The sequence below is a fragment of the Alligator sinensis genome, unplaced genomic scaffold (assembly GCF_000455745.1).
Source record: "Alligator sinensis unplaced genomic scaffold, ASM45574v1 scaffold1192_1, whole genome shotgun sequence".
NCBI classification, from domain to species: domain Eukaryota; kingdom Metazoa; phylum Chordata; order Crocodylia; family Alligatoridae; genus Alligator; species Alligator sinensis.
The window spans coordinates 496,110-510,752 of record NW_005842376.1 but is presented as its reverse complement, the minus strand read 5'-3'; the positions used below and the strand labels follow the sequence as shown (position 1 = coordinate 510,752).

The 14,643-nt window shown below is 40.2% G+C and overlaps 1 protein-coding gene across 5 annotated transcripts in view; it reads right to left on the bottom strand.

Annotated features, from left to right (window-relative positions):
• Positions 1–14,643, bottom strand: part of AP1S2 (adaptor related protein complex 1 subunit sigma 2) — a 46,149-nt gene that overhangs the window by 14,318 nt on the left and 17,188 nt on the right. Inside the window, exons 5-6 of one of the 5 annotated variants that reach the window (XR_324523.2) lie at positions 3,867–3,961; positions 3,318–3,360 (exon numbers count right to left, since the gene is read on the bottom strand). The exons of 3 other annotated variants lie outside the window; for them this stretch is intronic. The gene's annotated coding sequence lies outside the window, so the exon portion shown is untranslated. The remainder of the gene's footprint in view (positions 1–3,317; positions 3,361–3,866; positions 3,962–14,643) is intronic. One more of the 5 variants, XR_324522.2, reaches the window with a different exon arrangement.

The following is a 14,643-nucleotide window of genomic DNA, read 5'->3' as shown; positions in this document are numbered from 1 at the left end:
AACAAGAACAAGAAAAACTTGGGGAAAAAAACCAGAAGCAGCGTACACTCGGGCAGCATGTGCTGCTAAGAAGTGGAGCCAGGCCACTTGGAGCTGCGATGCAGCTGCTGGTCAGGCTCTGCCTGGCAGGATCACCGCAGCTGCAGGTTCTAGGAAGCGCCCAGGACCCCAGGCATAGGAGACCCCATCTCCTATGCCACCCAGGGAAACTTGCCATGCTCCAAAGCGCAGGTGGCATGGGCGTTCCCCAGGGACAAGAAGTGGCAGAGCAAGATGAGCTGCTGCTACTTTTCCCCAGGGAACCAAACATCGACGCATGTCTGGATGCACCCAACGGGAACAAGATATTCCAAAATAAGTGTCCACATACTAACTTATTCATAACTCTGTAGAGAAAAGCCTTTACTGATGCTCAGGTTATCCAGAGTGCTATTTAACTTGAACATGAATGACTATGCCTGCTAGGAAGAATAGACAAATGGGAACAAGCTTCCTAACAGAGCCTGTAACTTCACTGCCCAGTACAGGTCCAAAACAACAATTACATTTTATAAGTAGGGATTTATTTTAACTCTGTTAAAAACACATCAGGTAGCACCAACATTTTGCAGAATTAACACTGGTTTAACCTTAACCTCACCTTTTAATATATAAACTTTTGTTACAGTAAAGAGAAAAGAATGTGCAAGGAACAGAAAAATCATCCAAGGCTCAGAACTGGCTCTCAAAGCTATACTCAAAAATTTGTTTGTATCCAATAACAATACAAGATTCAAACAAGTTTCACTTCAAGCAACTGACTTCCTTTGCTTACATGTCAGAGTTCTAGGAAATGAAAATGTCCTAATAGTACTGAACCTTTTCCACACTCCAGCCTACACTGTTTCTTGAAAACTCATCCCTCCTACCTCTCAGAAAGCCACCACTCAGGCACATCTGATTTTTAGCAACACTGAAACCACAAAATGGTTAAGAAACCTGGCAGGTTGTGGGCTGAAATAACTGAAAGGTTTCAAAACTTTTGAAACACTTCAAACGGCCAGCTCTACAACTGTACATGCCCTTTGAAACATTACAAAAGCAGCTAAAATGCTCTAAAACAAGGTACTACTTTAAAGCATTTCAGTTCTTTTTACATGTGCGTGGGGATGGGGACTCAGCTCCTCCAGAACTCAAATTTTGCTCTGCTTTGCCCCCTAACCCTATCTTCAGAGGGGAGGGAGACCAGGCTGCAGAGTCAGCCTACCAGACTGCAGACACTAGGCTCCCTCAGGTCCTGGCTGCTCCAGCACTCAGGATTCTGCTGCCGGGGTCTCCAGTCCCAATTCTCTCTACCTCACTCTGGTGTGCAATGGAGAGGTAAAGGGAATTGGGGCCAGAGACTTCTAATCAGAGATCCTGGCTTTCTTTGATAAAAAAAAATCCCCAATTTTCAGGTTAAAAGAAGTAACCCAAAATCCACATTTTTCTGAGATCAAAATGAAACGCCTCCAATACATAGATGTTTATATAGTAGTGTTTCATATTAATCACAAAAAAGTAACCTAAAATCCAAATTTTTCTAACCCAAAAATTGGGGATTTTTTTTTTTTTTTTAATAATCAGAGAAAACCAGAATCCCTGGTTCTAATCCTGGTGGCAAGGATCTGCTCCTTTCCCACTACCAAGAGACATTTTCTGACCCCCATGACTGGAGAGGTAGGGCTGTATGCAGCCACAGTAGTTTTGAAATGTTCCAGCCAGGGGGCACCACAGAGGCTATATACATGTTCCCTGGCTGAAACTATTTCTTTCTGAAGCATCTGCAAGCCCACTTCACCTGGGGTGTGGGCAGAAGTAATTTTTTAATGTTTCCAATTTGAGCACACCACAAATTAATGTCCTTCATATCCCATGAATAGCTGTGTCTGCTACATTGTTTCCCTAAATAGCCTCTGATGAATAGCTGAACTTCTAAAGCCGCATCTGAGATTAAAACAATATATTATGTCCCAAGAATTCATCTAACGGCACATCCTACAGAGCAATTATTTATCCAAAAGGCCAGATCTTGCATGGAAGTTTAACATTTTCATGAAGAAAATACTGCAAAGCTTTCTAATTCAGCTCTGTTCTATTTGCCTAATTAACAAAATTAAAATATTTTGGGGTGGGAGCGGGGGACGGACCCAACAGCAATTATGAGCATTTATTCTCCAAGGAAGCCTATTCCAACTATATATTCTGTACTGTTTCCTTTTGTTTTGGTTTATATGTACTCAGTTATCTTTATCTTCTAAACTTATCAATTCCTCTCTTCCCATACTAATACTGAACCCTCCTCCTTTCCCCTCCTCCACTTCATAAAAAAAGATGCTGAATGCAATTTAGTGGGCAGCAGAGACCAGGACAAATTGAGCCGAGAACACCATGTCCTAGTCTGCTGTGACCACTAAACCTTATTCAGCATCATGCCCATTACAGTTACTGGAAAGTACATTAGGAACATAGGACTCAGAGGAACCTCAGTCATCAAATCCAGTACACTGCTATCACTACACCTAAAGCATACTATTCTGTTTCTAAATTTATCAAGTTTTACCTTATAAATAGTTAGGTTTTACCCTCACTACTCCTACTAGCAGAATTTTGCTCTTCAGATTATTAGAAGTCTTTTAATTTTTAACCTAAAGTTATAGTTATGTATACCCATTTGTTCCTGTGTCAGCATCATCTTTTAGTTAAGCAGCTCTTCTCCCTTCTGGGTGTCTAAAACACTGATTTAGAGAGCAATATCATCCCTTCTCAAGCTACATTTTTTAGATAAAACCACTCAAGCTCTTCACAGGTAGGGTAGAAGTTTGTACTGCAGAGCAGACTCATTCAGGGCACAACTTTACAAACATTCTTGAGTCTACGGCAGTCATCACACAAACAGCAGTGAAACTGTTTACATTGTAAAAGGTGAAAATCATACATATATAATGTAACCATTGAAATTATACACCATATAACTAAACAGAACTAGTAATGAACAATCAAAAGTGGTTTAAAAATCAAATTTATGAATTTTTTTTCTTAAAGATAAATTTTATTTTAATATTTGCAAAATTTTGGCTGTATATATTCACTAAGTTGAATTCATTTGGTCAGTGAAATAAAGTCTATTTACTTTTATTCTGAACAAATGCAAAAGATGATTTATAGACTATAATTTGTATTATGGTATATAACATTTGTATAATTAAGTTATACAAATAACGATAAATCCTACCTAGTTAGATTTTTATAACCGGACAACTCAAGTGTTTTAGCTTTGTTTTTAAGGAAAGTCTTACCTTTTCTTTGTAGTATTGCCACAATGTATTCATCTCTTATGTCCTGCACAAAAATATGTTGCAATGCACTATATATGCAAATAAGCTTTGTTCTGTCATGCAGCATCTGGCATTAGATATACAGTCAATTGCAGCAGCACCCATTCTATACCAGGGCCCACTTCCTTTGCATAGCAGATGTAAAAGCTCATTTTTCAGAAAATATAAATATTTAAGTGGGTTGATTATAAGTATAAAAGCCAAACATCTATTTAGTAATTAGTTTTGGTACCCATTTCTCTAGCCTCAATTAACCCACTTAATTACCAACACCAAAACAAAGCCCATAGAAGTCACACACTTCAAACTGATGCTGTTAGTATAAAAAGGAAAATAAAACAGAACACTCAAAGCACTCTCCAAATACCATCATGCAAATGTTGCATACGGTTAAGCCCATCACCCATAATTTCTCTTTATTATCCTTGCAAGGATTTCATTACGCGTGCAACAGTCTCTGCATAGCACCCATTTAATCCATGCCACCAAAATGGTAAATTTGGTAGTTACCAATAATTTAGATGGGGGTCAAAAGGGCTAATGCCTTAGAATGCTCTTAATCATAAGATATCCTCAGACAAACCTCCCCAGTCTTCATTCTGGCTCTACAAATACAAAATCAGCAGTGAAAATTTTATAGTGACTACTTCAATAAACTATTTACAGCTGGGTTTAAGTATTACTAGGAAAAGGTTTCTAAACTTCACACAAAAATAAATTTCATTACTTATAACACTAACATATTTCAACTGCTACTGATTTTCAAGGAAATACATCATTTCATTAGATTAGCCAAAAGTTTATTGTTGAAAAGAATCCAACTAGCAAAGATATAGTGAAAAACATAGGTTATAGGATTCAATAAGTTTCTTTTAAAAAACAAAAACAAACTCGCATTGGTTTATAAGATGTTTTAACATAGAAATACAATGTTTTAGTTTAAAGGTAAAGGTATTTTAGAACTTTGAGATTTATGGTCAGCAACTCACTCCTGATGGCACGTATATACTGTCAAAGGTCCATACTAGAAAGCTCAACGGCTTTCCATGCAGGCTTCACCCCAAAACAGATGTGCTACAACCAGCTTAGTTCAGTTCTGGGCATACTGAACTAGCATGACTGCTTACTAGCATGCACCCATTGGTGCACTAGGGTGACTACAGTACATCCATTTTGGGTTGTAGGATAAAAACAGTGAAGATGTCATGCTTATCTATAGCACTCTTCTTTGCTGGTGTATACATGCCATAAACTTTTTCTTACAAGTGTAATATGAATTATTCACTATTACAACCATAAGTATTTAAAGACTATCAGGTAAGAGGCTAACACAAGAATTTGCATATATTTAATTCCCTGTGACTGAACTGTACACAGAAAATTAATTTACTGGTAATACTTCTTTAATGAGAGCAATACTAGTATAAAGCAAAAAATGTTTCACAAGTTCACTTAAATACCACACTACCACCAATGCAGTTTAGACAAAGTATTTTAATCCAAGTCATGTACCTATGTTTTTCAACACTTATCCTGTGGTTAGTATTACCAACAGCCAAGTTTTATGTGGGGGAGAGGGCCATAGCAATTATTTTAGACTTCAGTGCCAGATGCAGAAATGTAATGGTAGATGGCTTAATATGCAAGTATCACTTCATTATCAAACGACTTAGATTAAGAAAGAAAATGACTTTTAAAAAATTGGTAAACAGTCCTTTTCAGCAAAATTCTTTTCATGCTTTAAGTTATAAAGGCTCTCTAGCACAAAACCTTAAAATATGCAATCAATTTCAGCAAGTCTTTAAAAACTCCAACTTGGAGATTGAACAAGGAGATTTACAAGTTTCTTCTCCTTAGAAACAGGCATAACAAAAACTACAGATCAAAAACGAAAAGTTACAATGTATTTAAAGCTGCAGAAGATGCAGGGTGTGTCTACAGCAGGGGGCAGGCAATTATTTCGGCTGGAGGGCCACTTAATGAGTCTTGGTAAGCTGTCAAGGGACACAAGGGTAGCCCTGCCCCTTGATAGGTGCTCTGCCCCCTGGTCACCATCTTGAGATCTGAAGTCCCACCTCTAACCCCAACCTTTGCCACCAGAAGTCCCTCCCCTTGCATCTGCTGAGAAAAGTTCTCCTTTTGGGAGAACAGGGTTGCCATCTTGGAACCAGAAAAAAAAAGCCAAATCACTAAAAGTCAAAACAAAGTCAAACACCTACTATAACATATTTTAATTTTATTATAAAAAAAAAAAAATCATCATGATTTGTGTTTGCGTAGTTATATATAGAGGTGATTGCATAATAACTCAAAAATAAAAAAAGTCTTATTCTTGTATATTGTATGTAGAGGAATGTGTGGGGTGTGGTTGGGGATAGGGGTGTGTGGGAGGCTTTTGTGAGGGGGTGTGGCTGTGTGTGGGTGGGAATAGGGTATGTTGGGGGGGGGAAGGGTGCGAGTGTGTGGCATTCGTGGGATGTGGGAACCCACCACATCCCCCGCCCCCATGGTACACACCCCCACCACACGTGACAGCAGCAGCAGGCAGCGGGAGCTCAAGGCTCTCATGGCCGGCGTAGGTGCTGATACCCAGCAGAGCAGGGCTCCAGCCCATGCTACACATGTTGGAAAGGAGCACAGCAGGGTGGCCCACTTGTATTGCACAGGGCTCCCTGCCATGCGGGTCCCAGGACTCCACTGAAAGTGGAGGGGAGCCCTGCACCCTGCTTCCCGGCAGAGTCCTGGGACCAGTATGGAAGAAGGCAGCAAGGGCAGTTGGCTCCATAGTGCGGGGCTTCCCCCGGTGGTGTGCAAGTGCTGAGAGCTGCACGTGCATGACAGGGAGCCCCATTCAATAGAGACGGGTGTGCTCCTTACCATCTTGTGCATCCCTTTGGAGCAATGGGAACCAAGGCAGGAAAGCAATAAATAAAGAAAAACAGCAACTGAATTCTCACTTTAAGTGGGAAAGAAAAATGTTGGTTGGGCAACATGTAAAACCAGAAAGGACCAGTGACTTGGGCATTCAGGAAGTCATGAAAAGTGACTACCTTATTTTTCACCCCTTTCCTACCCTTGAATTAAAAGCTTATTTAGAAGCTTAAGTTAAATGTTTGTTTTTTAAAAAAAGAAAATACCTGTCTCTCTCCATCTTGGCATGTCAATGCTTGTTTTGGCAAATCCATTTTTTCCCCAGAAGTGCCATGACAGCATTGTCCTCAATCTCTAGAGATTAGTAGGTTATGTGCTTTAAACAAAGCCTTCTTTCCAGGAACAGAGCATAATGTTCTTGGTCTGGGAAAACTAAAATTGAGAGAACTTCAGCCTCTGTGCATGCTGTTTCTGCATGTGTCGAGGCAGTTTCTTAGACCTTCACAATCTTCTCAACAGATTTGCCTCTCCCAAAATTGTATTTATTGCATCTCCCTTCTGTCTCTTTTTTTTTTTTTTAAGTTTTTCTGGCATGGAATTGGGTGTCAAAATTTGGGTGTTTGAATGAAAAAATACAAGGAAATAAAATTGATTTTCTGAAATTTAACATAATTAAAAATGAAATGGGAAATAAATGCCTGCAGGTTATATATGCCATATGGAAAATCCTGCTTCATTAGTGTTAAATTTAATTTTTTAGAACAGGCAGCCATGCAAAATCAAGGTGATACAAGAAATCTCTATTACAATGCTTCCTATTTAAAGATTATTAAGAATGATGCATTACTATAACAGCGTCTTTACCATCTGATAGCTACAAAGTAGCCTCTGTGGTATTAGCCCCAGTTTCAGTAAACAGCATGTACATCAGGAGGAACGCCCCCCCCCAAAAAACACCCAAAACCAAACCCCTACCATAACATAATAATTATTAACTGTCACTGCAGACCTGTTAAGGATGGACTCTTTCTGCAAACTGAACTACTGGTTTGTCCCTAGAGATGCTTTGTTCCATAAGAGACTAGAAGCACAATGTCAGGACAACATGAAGATGCTTGCAGTGTTATTGTATGTACTTTGTTTCGAGGATTTCAGTCAGTGGAGCTGTCATTCAGTGATTTTACTAAACATACTGACTGATTGGAGAAGGCTCTGCTTTACTGTAAGGCTACTATATTTTGTCTTTCAAATCTGATGCTTCAAACAGAATGACACTCCTTTATAACCTGCATTTCATTAAAATGTGTACTTCTCTTGAAAGATGCAGAACTGAAAAGAAGAGTAATTAAAATTTCAACTCTGAGAAGGGGTGGGGGATAAAACTAGTTTTTCTTCCAACTCCTTTTCATATAAAAGTGATATTTCCCTACTGACTTTACATCTAAATTATGTATTCACGTATATATATTTATGTATTCAAATATGTATTCAATATATAAGGCTACAAAACACTAGAGGGAAAACAAACCATATTTGTTCTTCAGCTAGATCTTGGTGGGGTTTTTTCTTCCCTTCTGTTTTAGCTTATGTGAGGTGTCAGGGATTCTCTCTATGTATGTGTATATCTCTACATGGCACAAATTAGAGCTGTGTAAACATAAAAGAGCAGGTTAGGGTACCAGAAACTGTTTAGCCAGGTTAGTGCATCATCCTCTTTGGATTAATTAGCCCTGTCAGGAAGCAGAGTCTATTAACCTGATGCTTTAGCTGAGCTACTGTGGCCATACTGAATCTGATACTCCAGCTCTGTCTCACATCACTAAACAGCACTGCATTGCACCCTGCAGAGCAAGGGAGGGCAAAATACAGCCCACGGGCTGGATCTGGCCTGCCAGGCAATTTGATCTAGCCTGTGGGTGTCCACCAACTAATTTGTACCCTGGCCATCTCGCACACCTCGCTTCCAACCTTTTGGGTGGAAGGGCCTGGCCCAGCTAGCATACAGCTTCTGGGCAGGGCTGCTTCTGCCACTGTTGTAGCCTCTAAGGGACCTACAAGGCTTCCCTGGCATCCTGCTTGCTCCAGGCAGGGAAGCAGCGGCGGGGTGGGGAAGGGGGTTACAGCTGGGCGGGAATGCAGAGCATGGGGCTGGGGCAGGTGGGAGTGTGCGCAGGGGGCAGTGGGAGTGCGGAGCTCGGCTATGCATGATGTGGATGTTAGAAAGGGTGGGGGGAGATAGGACCCCCCCCACACACACCCCTCCCTTGGCTCACAGCCCCTACCACAAGTGCCTGCTGCCTGTTGCTGCCATTGGTGGTCTGCACAGGCTCTGATACCTGGCAGTGCATGGCTCCATTGCTGCTTCAGGCTTATGCACCCTTCTTCTGGCCTGGGTGCATGAGCCCAAAAGCTTGTGGAAAAAGACAATTTTTTTGCCATTTCTTAGTTGGTCTAATAAAAGGTATCACCTCTGAACCAAGAGTTCTAGATTTTTAAATTTCTTTTTGTCTCAGTGCTCATGAGCAGGTCACAAGAACAGCTCATTCACTAACATCAGTAAGGTCATTTATTTTACATAGATACTATATTAATATAGTGACCCCCAAGATGGTCTTCCACTCTTTTAACTGAGAACTGTACTTGTCTTTAGTGATCAATGTATTAAATACTTATACAGTAAAATCTCCGCTAGCTGGCATTTAAACAACCAGAATACTTTACTAACAGGAATTTCCAGCCATCTGCCCAGATGTGGGGAGGAGCAGGGGGGAGCTCACACGCAGAGGCTGCTGTCGCAAAGCTTGCATGTGGTGGCTGTGCTGCCACTCTGCATGTACTGCCCTGAGCACCGCTCAACCGTGCTGCCGTCGCTCCATGCTGCACCCTGCAGCAGCCGTGTGCAGCTGCTGCCACCCCCACGTTACCTTAAAACCCTGCCGGGTTATTTCAGATAACCGGAGTTTTTACATAACCAGCAATCCCCTTACCCCAGGGATGTCAGATAACAGAGATTTAACAGAGATTTTATTGTAACAACAACATGATTCTTTAATATCCCTATGATTTCTGCCTGTGCATACTCCTATTATTTATTCACCCTAGATGCTAGATCTCCTTCTATTAGACACATTGTGGACCATTTATGGTGGCTTCAAGAACAGTGGAAGGAAAGCACATTAGAGAATTTATACAGGACAACTTCTTTAAGCAAATCCAACTACAAGGAAAAATATGCTCAAATCAAAAAAATTTTATGGAAAGATTATTAGTCCCTTCTTGTGAAGTCACACTTCTGGAGCTGTAGAAATACGTCTTAACTTCTCTATCACCACACAGAAATGAGGCAACCAATATAAAACAAACACGGCACGCTCTTTTAGTATGGTTCAGAAGTTTTACTGGCATGTGTTAGGCTGATTCGATTTGTGAAAGTTACGGAAAATAAGAGCTGATAAAACCTCAGAACAACCCTACTCTGTCTTATTTACAGTATATTATTTTAACTGTTTTAACTTTTAATACAATCCAATGCCATCAAACAATACACCATATTTACTCAGCTATAAGACAGCCCTGACTATAAGGTGATTCCCCCAAAATTATATTTTAAATATGGAAAATTTATAAAATTTGTTATAATATTCCACTTATAGAATCTAAGTATTGGAGGTCTGCCTTGAATTTGAACCCTGCCTCCCATTGCTCTAGCAGTGAAAAAAAAAAAAATATGGGGGGTCAGGTAGCCCCCCTGCCCTCTGCCTCCCCTCAACTTCTTCCCCCATCCTTGCTGTCAGATCCTGCTCTCCCTGAGCACAGGGAAGTGAGGAACAAAATTTGAAAACACGGATCTTAAAATTAAACATCTGTAGAAATTTACATACTGTACACTATAGACTTGGGTCATCTAGCATTGATGCATTTTATCTTTTTGGAACCGGCTGCAAGTTTCAGCACAGGTACTCCATAAAGACACTTTTAAGCAGCACTTTGACACCTACTTGTATACAGTATCAACTATGCATGACATTAGTCCAAAGCCAAAAGGCTTGTGATTTACCCTATTGGGCTGGGCCCCACTAAAGTCAACAGGATTTCAAGCCACAGGTGAACCCACAACTCAGCACTGCTCGGTATAAGTATGTACTCCAGATACCCTCAACAAAGGATTCATGGGCTAGTTAGCTCCCCACTCATGCCTTGAACTGGATGTTCTTGTCATGAGTCCTGGGACCCTCCAAAAATTTATTTGCAGATGGCACACAGAGCAATCTGGTCCAGCTTCATCTCATAGAGAGCAGAGCCACACTAACCAAATGCAACACGCTGAGATGACGGAGAGATTTTTAGTGAACTGTCTGGGACCCCATTTGGTGATTATTTGCCAAACATTTAAGGCTGGTGCAGAAACAGGAATCACTGCAAATGGGAAATGAAGGTGCAACTCAGCTGTGGGAGTCAAGAGGGAGTCAGAATGTATGCAACGCAGTGGCTTACCATGACTTTAAAAAGAGAGTCAGCACTGAGGGGGGAATGCAGTCAATGGGCACTACCATGCACCTTCTCAGCAGGGATCCCAGTTTTCTCTGATAAAAAAAAAAAATTCCCCAATTACCCGGCAGGGGGAAACCCATGACCACTAAGGTGGCTTTCCTAGTTGCACGGGAAAACCAGTTTTTGGCAGGGGGTAGGTACCTGACTGGGATAATACATAGATAGCCTCCCACTTTCACTTCCAGTGGGAAGACTTTGGCTAAACACCGACATTATGGAAATGGGAGACTCCTCCCTAGCTTGCTCCTGTGGCCATCCGGTTGAGGGAAAGCAAAACTCAGGGGCATCCAAACCCCAAGGCTCCGGGGCTTGAGCCTACATATAGGATGCCCACCAAAAGATTTGGAAGCATCTGAAGCCCCAGGTTGGGGGTGAAGAATGCTTGTCGGTACCGGGGCCACATATGTTTCCTGAACGACTCACAGATTTGGAATTGATTAGGATGATTTGGCTTGGAACGTACAAAAAAATTTCCTTTAAAAAAAACAAAAACAAAAAACAAAAAAAAAACCAAATCCCCAATTTTCAGATTAAAAAAAAGTAACCCAAATTTCACATTTTTCCATGATTAAAATGAAACACCACATTATACATATATGGATCCCTTCTTATCAGATGGGCTGCACTAACCTATCCTTGTGGTAGGTTTCCAGAAGCATGTTTGCCTAATATGGCCCATCTGATTTATAGTCATGCTCAGTCTTGGCTGCATTTAATCAACTTCATAGTTGGTTTCCATGACTTAGAACATGCTACTTTTGGCAACCATTTAATGAGAGACAATGTCCTTAATGAGGTTTCCTTGTATACGGATGTAAGACAAGGGGCTCTCCCCACATGCTGATTGAAGGAAAAAACCCTGTCTTGTATTCAAGTAGATATGGTAACTGAATAACAATCCAATTAACATTACAGAAAACATGCCTGAAGTTTTCATAAGCAGGATCTCATCCAATATTTTACGGTATCTTTTGGTCCACAGAAGACAGATAAACATTTATTCAATAATTCAGAGTATATAACTAATATCTGTCTAACTGGTAAGTCAAATAATTGAATTCTCAATTTGAGTCAAAATTATTGTAGTCTGGCTTTGAGTAAGAGTGTGAAATAAATTACCTGATCTCAAATAAAAAGTAGTAAAAATAACCCTACCTGCTCCACAATAAGTGTCTTCAGATACTTCTAACCCTTAATAATGCAAACAAGAACAACAGTAGGGCCAACCTTTTTGGCAGGTGTGCCACAAATTAGCCCCACAGCCTCCCCAAGTGCCATTTCAATCCCTTTCCCCGGGCAGATCGGCTGCTCTGCTTTCTGCTCCTTGCCCTATCTGCCACTGCACTGTCTGTCCCCTCCCTGTTCTTTGGTCACAGTTTGGCTACCCCTGAGTCATGAGAACTAAGTACAAAGACCCAGGAATCATCTAACCTAACACCAAAATGTGAACTTAAGGAAATTTGAGTAGGTTTGCATTAACTGGATTGGAGTAATTTATTTGTGGGTAGGTTGTAATACAGCACTTATTTCCACAGTATCTGAGCATTTCAAACTTTAACGGATGTATTTAGCAACAAGCACTAGATAACAAGAAAAAGAGAAATTTGCTTAAGGTTTCGGGAGATGTGGCAGAGCAAGAACAAAAGAACGGAACCAAGGTTTCATGTCCCAAATCAACACCTTAATTCAGAAAAATGTTACTTCTTCTATTTGGTCAGGATACCAGGGTAGACATATCTACTTGCCTAAAATGCCATAAAATCTCCAAGGCAGACAAGGTTCTTTGGGTGAATCTGGTATCTTTTATTAGACCAACTTAAATAGTTGGAAAACAATTATTCAGCAAGCTTTTGGGTTCAAAAACCCTTTGTCAGGCTAAGGAAGTTACTGCAGGTGGTGTGTGCTCTTCCTGGATCTTCCATCCAGGAAGAACACACCAACTCCTGAAACTTCCTTAGCCTGACAAAGGCTTTTTGAACCCGAAAGCTTGCTGAATAATTGTTTTCCAACTATTTAAGTTGGTCTAATAAAAGATACCAGATTCACCCAAAGAACCTTGTCTGCCTATGTCCTTAGACCAACACGGCTACAACCTACACCTCTATAAAATCTCCAATAAGCACAATTAGTAAGGACCTATGTTTCACATCTGAATCTAAAAGTAGAGCAAGGTAGTTATCCATGTTAGCGTGAAGCCAGGCATAAGATAGGGCATGGTGGCATCTTAAAGGCTACATGGTTCAGAGAGGCACAAGCTTTCATAGGCGACAGCCTACTTTGTCAGATACTGCCTGATCTATACTTCAAGAGTACTGACAAAATACGGTGTTGTTCATGAAAGCTTATGCCTCTCTGAACCAGTTAGTCTTTCAGGGTGTTTACAAATGTGGAAAAAAACCAAAAACCCAGTGCTTTACTTTCAGCTCAGGACGCCCCCGTGCCCAGTGTAGTGCGTGTCCAGAAAAGAAATCGTGTCAATTTAACCCAGCTCCCCAGCATCTATATAGCTAGCGCGCTTCAGCAGGGCTTTTTGGTACTTTTATCTAATAGCTTATTTAATCAGCTATTAGATAAAAGTGCCAAAAAGCTCCACAGAAGCACACTAGCTATCCAGACGCTAGGGAGCTGGGACACGATTCCTCTTCCAGTAAAGTGCTGTTACATTCCTAGAAATATAAACAAAAGAAATTTTCTACGAAAGCATAAAATTAAGCACATATGTAAGATTTTAAAAGACCGCTCTCTACAGATGTGACATTTTGTCCCAATTTGACTTCAACAGACATTATGTAGTCTTTAAGATGTGTTCCTTTTTTGTATCAATATGTGCAAGACTGTGCTAGATATCAATATTATTATTCAAGACTACTACTATCACTTATTCTTTCATGTTTAATAAATAAGAACAGGGAAATGTACCTGCCTACAGACTCAAAAACAGTATTTCACTAGTTCACATTTGAAGGTTACGGATACATAACTCTAAAAGCCAGAATTCTTGTAAGTGAAAGATTCAATTCAGAAATTGATTTTTAAAGTACCCTTCACCATGGAAAGCTGCTCACTCAATACTGTGCAGGGTGATGGAGAGCTGCTCACTCCATACAGGTTTTTTTTTTTTTAAAACCTGTTTATTCACCTACATGAAAACCTCTCAAACAATCACTCAAGGGATCAATAAAAAAAATAAAAAGACAGGTTATCATTTTACACAGATGAGGAAAATATTTATGCTAGCAGCTACTTGTGGGGGATCTTTCTATAGGTTTCAGTGTTCCAGGACTGTTCTGTTTGTTTTAAAAATTGCTATTGCTAGCATTATTTTTATGCAGCATTGTTATTATCTTTATAAGCATACAGTCCAACAGCCAATATATATAGCTGTTTTCTTTTAATCAAGTTTCCAGTTGAGAAGTTCTCTCTGATAGGAAATTCTTGTGGCATAAGTAGGAGTATTCAAGAATCCCCTCTACTTTCAAACAAATAAAGCAGCATGTGTTTAACTTTTGAAATGTAGAGATAATAGGAAAAAAGCTGAATGGGACTCTGTACTACTTCTTCACGTGCAAGGACAAGTTACCACTAACTTAGGATGCAAGATACTTTAACACATTAAAAGTAACTGCTGCACAATTTGAATATCACACATGCTTTAGTAATATTTTGTTAAGAACGTAATATTTCCACGTAAGAAAGTAGGGGGGAAAAATTTACCATCTATCAAAAGACTGACTCACTGGCCTTACTGGTGGGTTTTAACTGAAAAAAACCGATACATCAGTCCGCTATCGGATCGGTACCAATATAAAGAAAATCTGATACACCTGCCATCAGCTGGTAAGTCCACTGTGGTGAGAGGGAAGTG